Raw genomic sequence first — 10,000 nt, forward strand, 5'->3', positions numbered from 1 at the left:
TTTTGCTTCCACTTTCTATGCTAGCATAAATAAAACGGTTTGACTGGAGCTTGTAAGCTGGAGATCTGCACCAGGTATATATCAGCCGAAACGTTGTGTTGATAACAAACAAGATGAGGACAAATATCTGTCGAATGTAAATAATGTAAATGATGTACATAATTCCTCATAGGCACAAGAGTGGCTGCGTGGTAAGTAGCTTGCTTACCATCCACATGATTCCAGGTTCAGTCCCACTGCGTGGAGCTTTGGGCAAGTGTCTTCTACTATAGCCACAGGGCCGACCAAAGCCTTGTGAGTGGATTTGGTAGACAGAAACTGAAAGAAGCTCGTCGTATATACGTATCATCATCATCATCGTTTAACGTCCGCTTTCCATGCTAGCATGGGTTGGACGGTTCAACTGGGGTCTGGGAAGCCCGAAGACTGCACCAGGCCAGTCAGATCTGGCAGTGTTTCTACACCTAGATGCCCTTCCTAACGCCAACCACTCCGTGAGTGTAGTGGGTGCTTTTTATGTGCCAACGACACAGGTGCCAGACGAGGCTGGCGAACGGCCACGCTCGGATGGTGTTTTTTATGTGCCACCAGCACGAAGGCTAGTCAATGCGATACTGGCTACGGCCACGTTCGGATGGTTTTCTTATGTGCCACCGGCACTGGTACCACAAAACTACAAATTCCATTGATGTTCATCGATTTTGATTTGATTCTTTGATTTTTGATTTTCGATTTTCACTTGCCTCAACAGGTCTCCACAAGTAGAGTTATGTGTTCCAAGAAGGAAGGTATGCACAGGTGGACTGACTACGTCCCAGGTAGGGGCCATGGGTTATGGCTTCACTTGTCCTGCCAGGTCTTCTCGCACACAGCATACTTCCAAAGGTCTCGGTCTCTGGTCATTTCCTCAGTGAGACCTAAAGAGCGAAGGTCATTCTTCACCACCTCGTCCCAGGTTTTCCTGGGTCTACCTCTTCCACAGGTTCCCTCAACCGCTAGGGTGTGGCACTTTTTCACATATATATATATGTATGTTTGTGTGTCTGTGTTTGTTCCCCCAACATCGCTTAACAACCGATGCTGGTGTGTTTACGTCAATCGTAACTTAGCAGTTCGGCAAAAAGAGACCGATAAGAATAAGTAACTAGGCTTACAAAAAGAATAAGTCCGGGGGGGGGGGGAGTCGATTTGCTCGACTAAAGGCGGTGCTCCAGCATGGCCACAGCCAAATGACTGAAACAAGTAAAAGAGCAAAAGAGTAAAAGAGTATTACTTCAACAACATTGAAAGATCAAAATTTATAAAAGCATCGATTTTACTGTGGGTGATACAATGACTGAAAGATTCAAACATAGCGAAAATAGATAATAAATAACAGACATTGAAATTCCAATACCGTTATGATTTTATTGCATTTGGCTTTCAGTACGTCATCCTTTAACTTAATTACTAAAATTTTATGCGATTGGTTTCTTTGAGCCATTCCCCTTAGTTCTTGTTATTTTTAATTATACAAATTACCCTTGGCTAAAAATAAGTGTGGCTCTTTTATACGTTTTGTATGTTTAAAAATTGTATTTACTAATCTTCAGGCTCCATTAGGCTGCGTTTTACTGATGAGGTCAAAAGGAAGCACGAAATATGTGAGCATTGTTGTCGCTTGCTTGCAAACAAAGATCAGACTGTCCTTTCTTTAAAAGCAGATCATTAAATCGAGATATCTGTTTGTGTATTATATACACATGCATGTGTGTGTTGCGTGTGTGTGTGTGAATATATAATGTGTGTGAATATATAATCACTTTTTATTTGTTTCAGTCGTTTGACTGCGACCATGCTGGAGCGCTGCCTTTTAGTCGAAAAAATCGACCCCAGGACTTATTCTTTGTAAGCCTTGTATTTATTCTATCAGTCTCTTTTGCCGAACTGCTAAGTTACAGGTATGTAGACACGCAAACATCATTTGTCGAGTGATGGTCGTGGGGACAAACACAGACACACAAACATATACACATATACAAACACTCACACACACACACACATATATATATGACAGGCTTCTTTCAGTTTCCGTCCACTAGATCCACTCTCAAGGCTTTGGTCGGCCTGCGGCTATAGTAGAAGACACTTGCCTAAGCTGTCACCTAGTGAGACTGAACCCAGAACCATGTGGTTGGTAAAGCAAGCTACTTACCACACAGCCACTCCTATATATATATATATATAAATATATCGCCTTACTGGCATGTGAAAAAACATTCAAGTGAGGTCGTTGCCAGTGCCACTGGACTGGCTCCTGTGCAGGTGGCACATAAAAAGCACCATTTGAGTGGGGCCATTGCCAGTACCCACTGACTGGCCCTCGTGCCGGTGGCACGTAAAAGCACCCTCTACACTCTCAGAGTGGCTGGCATTAGGGAAGGCATCCAGCTGTAGAAACTCTGCCAGATCAGATTAGAGTCTAGTGCAGCCATCTGGTTCGCCAGACCTCACCCAAATCGTCCAACCCATGCTAGCATGGAAAGCGGACATTAAGCAATGATGATGATGATGATGAAGATGATGAAATATATATACATAACATACATACATACACACACACACACAACAGTATGGCTGAATGGTTAACAAATTTGCTTTCCAGCCATATGATTTTAGGTTCAGTCCCACTGTGTGACACCTTGGGCAAATATCTTCTACTATGGTCCAGGACTGACCAAATCTTTGGGAGTAGATTTGGCAAACAGAAACTGCAAGAGGCCCATTCTGTGCATGTATATAAATGTATGTGTGTATGTATATGTCTATAAATATATATGTGTGTGCTTGTATATAAATATATATGTGTGTATGTTTGTGTGGGTGTGTGTATGTATACATATATGTGTGTATATAAATGTGTATAAATATATATATGTATACATGTATATAAATACATATATGTGTGTGTTTGTGTGGATGTGTGTATGTATACATATATGTGTGTATATAAATGTGTATAAATATATATGTATGCTTGTATATAAATATATACATGTGTATGTTTGTGTGGGTATGTGTATGTATTCATATATGTGTGTATATAAATGTGTATAAATATATATATGTATACATGTATATAAATACATATATGTGTGTGTTTGTGTGGATGTGTGTATGTATACATATATGTGTGTATATAAATGTGTATAAATATATATGTATGCTTGTATATAAATATACATGTGTATGTTTGTGTGGGTATGTGTATGTATTCATATATGTGTGTATATAAATGTGTATAAATATATATATGTATACATGTAATTAAATGCATATATGTGTGTGTTTGTGTGGATGTGGGTTGTAACATAATCACTGTATATAAATGTGTATAAAATTATGAGGTATGCCTGTATAATATGAGGGTTGTGGTATATGTGTATGTCTCCTCTTCATATTGTATAATGGTTGTAAAAAAACTCACTGTCATACAAGCAGTGTCATCCATTTTCAATATCCAGTGAGAAATATTGCCTTGCTTTTGGAATCAGGTGAGGGTTGGAAACTGGAATGCATCCAGCCATAGAAGATCTGCCTCAGTAAGCACTGTTTGATCCATGCAAGGATAGAAAAGTGGACATTGAAATGAAGATGACGATGATGACAATAACAATGATGACGAAAATGAGGAGGAGGATATATTCTGTGGCTGAGATCCAATAAACTACCAAAATAACTAATAAGGAAAATATCTTATTTACATTATTTATATCTGACGGGTATTTGTCCTCATCTTGTTTGTTGTTAACACTCCAGCCTTTATCAGGCATCTTGGGGAAATTTCGACTGGGGTCGATGTAATCGACTTAATCCGTTTGTCTGTCCTTGTTTGTCCCCCCCTCTATGTTTAGCCCCTTGTGGGTAATAAAGAAACAGGTATTTCGTACGTCTTTACGTTCTGAGTTCAAATTCCGCCGAGGTCGCCTTTGCCTTTCATCCTTTCGGGATCGATAAATTAAGTACCAGCTACACACTGGGGTCGATGTAATCGACTTAATCCGTTTGTCTGTCCTTGTTTGCCCCCCTCTATGTTTAGCCCCTTGTGGGTAATAAAGAAACAGGTATTTCGTACGTCTTTACGTTCTGAGTTCAAATTCCGCCGAGGTCGCCTTTGCCTTTCATCCTTTCGGGATCGATAAATTAAGTACCAGCTACACACTGGGGTCGATGTAATCGACTTAATCCGTTTGTCTGTCCTTGTTTGTCCCCCTCTATGTTTAGCCCCTTGTGGGTAATAAAGAAACAGGTATTTCGTACGTCTTTACGTTCTGAGTTCAAATTCCGCCGAGGTCGCCTTTGCCTTTCATCCTTTCGGGATCGATAAATTAAGTACCAGCTACACACTGGGGTCGATGTAATCGACTTAATCCATTTGTCTGTCCTTCTATTTCATCTGCTTTTATGTTCTGAGTTCAAATTCTTCCAAGATTGACTTTGCTTTTCATCCTTTCGGGGTTGATAAATTAAGCACCAGTTGCATACTGGGGTCAATCTAATCAACTGGCCCCCTCCCTAAAAAAATCATCTCTTGTGCCTAGAGTAGAAAAAAATAATAATCCTTTCTATTATAGGCACAAGGCCTGAAATTTTGGGTCAGAAGCTAGTCAATTACATTGACCCAGTGCATGACTGGTACTTATTTTATCGACCCCATATAGATGGATGAAAGGCCACTAAGCATTTTGCCTAGCTTACCTTGGAACAGGGCCAGCTATGTTGACCAGATTGATCTCAGTGCTCAACTGGTACTCATTTTATCAACCCCCCCCTAAAGATGGACCCCTTAAAGGTGGACAAAACACTGCTAAGCATTTTGCCCAGTTTGCCTTGGGACAAGGCCAGCAAGTTTGTGGGAGTGGCTAAGTTGATTAGATGGATCTCTGTGCTCAACTGGTACTCATTTGGTTGACCCTGAGAGGATGAAAGGCAAATTATATCTCAATGGAATTTGAACTTAGAACATAAAATAGTCGAAACACCACTAAGATTGTTTTGTCTAGTTTGCTAATGGTTCTGCCAGTTCAATTATAATAATAATAATAATAATAATAATAATATAATAATAATAATGAAAATAATAATAATAATAATAATAATGAAAATAATAATAATAATAATAATAATGAAAATAATAATAATGAAAATAATAATAATAATAATAATAATAATAATAATAAATAATAATAATAGTACAACACAAAAAACAACCAAATATATGGCACACTAGGCATAACAACAACGTGAACTTCCAACCTGTTGTCTCTTGAGGTCTCCGGGTGAGACTTGGAACCAACTTGTACAAATATAAAGCAAAAGTCAAACATATAATAATAATAATAATAATGCTTTCAAATTTTATGGTGGTGAGCTGGCAGAAATGTTAGAACACCGGGCAAAATGCTTAGTGGTATTTCGTCTGTTTTTACATTCTGAGTTTAAATTCCGCCGAGGTCGACTTTGCCTTTCATCCTTTTGAGGTCAATAAATCAAGTACCAGTTGCATACTATGGTCGATCTAATTGACTGGCCTCTTCCCAAAAAATTTCGGGCCTTGTGCCCAGAGTAGAAACGAACGAATGCTTTCAAATTTTGGCACAAGGCCAGCAATTTCGGGGAAAGTGATAAGTCAATACATTGACCCCCAATGCACAGCTGGTACTTATTTCATCGACCTCCGAAAGGAAGAACAACAAAGTCGACCTCAGTGAAATTTGAACTCAAAATGTAAAAACAGATAATATGCCACTAACTTAAAAATGGTGCTCCAGCATGGCTGCAGTCACATGACTGAAAAAATAAGCATTTTACCTGGCATATTAATGATTCCGCCAGGTGGCTTATTGTATGGTAATTATAATAACAATTGTTATTAAGATAGTGTGCTCGCTGTCTTAATTAATGGTATATTGAACAAAATACTTAATGGTGTTCCTTCCTTTGTTCTGCTTTCTTCTGTGGTGCAAATATGTCTGGTCATGGGGAACTATTACATTGCTTGAAAAACGAGTGAGGGTGGGTGACAGGTAGAGCATCCAGCCGTGAAAGAAAAAAACGAAAGATCACCCTGTACAAAAAGCCCATCTGACCCACATCAGCACAAAAGTTGTGTAGACATTAAATTGATGTTGTTGTTGCTGCTGATGCTGTTGCTGCTGCTGCTGCTGGTGGTGATGATGATGATGAGGAGGAGGATGAGGAGGATGAGGAGGATGAGGAGGATGTGATGACGATGATGGTGATGATGATGGTGGTGGTGATAGTGATGATGATGATAATGATGGTGATGATGATGATGATAGTGATGGTGATGGTGATGATGATTGCATTCCATTACATTTTATCATTTACCTATTCATTTATTGCATTTTTGTTTGCTTTTTATTTAGTTTTTTTTTTTTTGTTAAAAAAAAAATTCTTCGCTTTTAGAATTCTCGAAATCTAATTCGGCAAGGTCTGAAGAGTATTCACAGGCAGGGTTGGGTGGGATGGGGGATTTAGGGGTGCTTGGGGTGGTGGTGGGCAGGAGTGGATCGGGGAGATCTAAGGTTACCACCGTATGTGCTAACTTTATTACATATCTTGTTTTGCCATTAGAACAAATTTCGGAGCAAATTTTCTCCCAATCATTTGCATTCTCACGCTTGGAAATGCTTGCAATGTTCTCTCTAGAGCAAATCAACAGAAGTGTAGCAGGTAGGTACGTAGGTAAGTAAGTAGCAGCAGCAGCAGCAGTAGCAGCAGCAGTAGTAATAGTAGTAGTAGTAGTAGTAGTAGTAGTAGCAGTAGCAGTAGTGTTGTTGGTCTTTAATAAAATCAACAAATATAATTGTTTGCAAGTTTTATTTGGATTCATATCAAAGATATTTTGCCAAATTGTCTAACCACATTAAGTAATGCAATCAACATTCATTTTTTTCATTTCATTATATTATATTATATTGTCTTTCAAGTTATTATTATTATTTTTTTTTTGTTTTTAATATAAAACAAGAACAACAACAACAACAACAGCAACGGCAACAATCACAACAACCGCGATAATAACAATAGTAATAATTATAATAATGATAATAATTAATAATGGTAATGATGATCCTTTCTGTTAAAGGCACAAGGCCTGAAATTTTGGGGGTGAAGAAATAAGTTGATTACATTGATCAACTGGTACTTATTTCATTGATTCCCCCAGAAGAATGAAAGGCAGAGTTGACATCGGTGGAATTTGAACTCAGAACGTAAAGATGGTTGAAATTACGCTAAGCATTTTACCCTGTGTGCTTAATGATTTTGCTTGCTCATTACCTTAATAATAATAATAATAATAATAATAATAATAATGATGATGATGATGATAATGATAATAATAACAATAATAATAATAATGATGATAATAATAATAATAAAAATAATGATAATAATGATGATGATAATAATAATAATAATAATAACAATAATAATGATAATAATAATAATAATATGCCCTGATGCAGTACCAGGCAGTGGCTCATATGGCTTCTGATCTTAACTGATTGGAAGTGTTATCATGTACATTGTTTTGTCTTGGTATAAAAGATGGGCTACAGCAAATATTCTGCTCAATACCACAGATTTACTTGTTAGTTGTTTGACCTTAACCAGTTGAGCATGTCCCTTAGTGGCTGACGATATGTGCATCTCTGATCACGAGCAGAAGTATTGGGGGAGCATCATAGCCATGTGTTGAGAGGGATTCTTTGGGGTTTGAATAATACACCTCTGGAAACATGGGTGTTTCGTTCAACATTCTTAAATAATCCTTACTCAGGGACCTTTTGAGCAGGATGGGCTACTCGACCAGAAGAAAATTCTAACTGGGTCCCACCTGCAAGGTCATGTGCTGTTTATCTTGATATGAGATCACCATGTCACGCACATATGGTTGTGATGCATGTGCTGGTGTACCCTTATCAGATGAGTGGTCATGACGGGTATACTGGGCTTCGTATATTTGTACCCCAGTGTCACTTTGATGGCATACACTGCTCTCTCACTCAATAATAATAAAATAATAATAATAATGATAATAATGATCCTCTCTACAAGGCCTCAAATTTGTGGGGAGGGGACTAGTCAGTTACATTGAGCCCAGTATGCAACTGGTACATAATTTATTGACTCCGAAAGGATGAAAGACAAAGTTGGCCTCTGTGGAATTTGAACTCTAAGCTTAAAGATCTGGAAGAAATGTTGCCAATTGTTTTGTCCAATGAGGTGCCGATTCTGCCAGCTCACTGCTTTAATAATTGTAATAATAATGGTAATAATGATAATAATAATATAATAATAATAATAATAATCTTTCTACTAAAGGCACAAGGCTTGAAATTTGGGGGGATTGATAGATAGATAGATAGATAGATAGAGAGAGAGAGAGAGAGAGAGAGATGCTTACATACATGCATACAAACATACACACATCAAAGAAAACATACAAATCTGCAGATATACATACATGCTTGCATACATTCATACATACATACATACATACATACATACATATACAGATAGATTAATAGATAGATAGATAGATAGATAGATAGATAGATAGATAGATTGACAGACAGACAGACAGATAGATAGATAAACACACAAACAGACAGACAGATAGATATATAGATATGCTTCTTTATTAGCCACACAGGGCTGCACACAGACAGAACAAATTACAAGGTAGAGCTTTTCTTTTGGGGGTAAAAAAAAAAAAAAGGGGGTTGGTTTGCGATCAAAAGGGATCATAAAAGGAAAGAAAGAGGACAAAAAAGGGGAGGATATAAAAAAAAAAATTTTTTAAAGGGGGGGGAGAAAAGGGGAGAGGAAAAAATAAGTTGATCAATAGGGATCGTAATCACAGAAATGTCAATATGAAGTGTAAAGGGGAGGACAGGTGAAAGAAAAACCTATGGAAAAGACCACGGTAACCTCGGTCAATGAAGTCACATGTTATATTTCTTTTTTTTTTTTGCAAATAAGCAACTCTCTGTATTAATTTTTATGGTTCATAGAATCATAGTCAAGGTGGCTTCGTCATTCATACGTGCCATCCTTGCTACATTCACCCATCTTTTTTTAAAACATTCACTAGACAAAACTTGCTTCTCTACTCATAGATATATAGATAAATAGACATGCAAATAGATAGATAGATAAATAGATAGATAGATAGATTGATAGACAGACTGACAGATAGATAGATAGATAGATAGATAGATAGATAGATAGACAGATAGATAGATAATAGATAGATAGATAGATAGATAGATAGATAGATAGATAGATAAACAGACAGACAGACAAATAGATAGATAGCTATACTCATGTTTGGAGTTATATTTTCCTGTTTGTATTAACCACTTATATATGCATACATACACACACATACATTTATACAGGGATGCATATGTATGTACAGGTGTGTGTGTGTGTATGTGCATGTGTGTGCATGTGTGCGTGTGTATGTGTGTGTGTGTGTCCACTTTGTAATGCAAGAGAAGCATCTGCACGGCTCTGATAGCAAATACAGCAAAAAGAAGTACAAGACAAAAACAAAAAACAAAACAAAAAGAAGTTAAACAAAGACAAACGAACAAAAAAAGGTAGAACGGAGACACAAAATTAACAGACATGTCTAACATCCTCCTCTTCTCCCGCACCTCCATCTTTTGTTTGATGTCTGACAACTTTTATTTCCTTCCTTGATCAGGAATGGTCAAATGTGTTTTGGAGACATGTCCTGCAAATTATCTCTCGCAGATCTGCAAACACTGACAGAAAACAATCCATTTATTGTCATCATTCGCTTATTCAGTTCAGTTTCTGTTGTTTTATGTGTACACACCACCACATATGTATATATACACACACTCATACATATATATGTGTAATATTTTATATATATATATATATATATATATATAATAAC

This window comes from Octopus sinensis, linkage group LG19 (genome assembly GCF_006345805.1).
Source record: "Octopus sinensis linkage group LG19, ASM634580v1, whole genome shotgun sequence".
Lineage (NCBI taxonomy): Eukaryota > Metazoa > Mollusca > Cephalopoda > Octopoda > Octopodidae > Octopus > Octopus sinensis.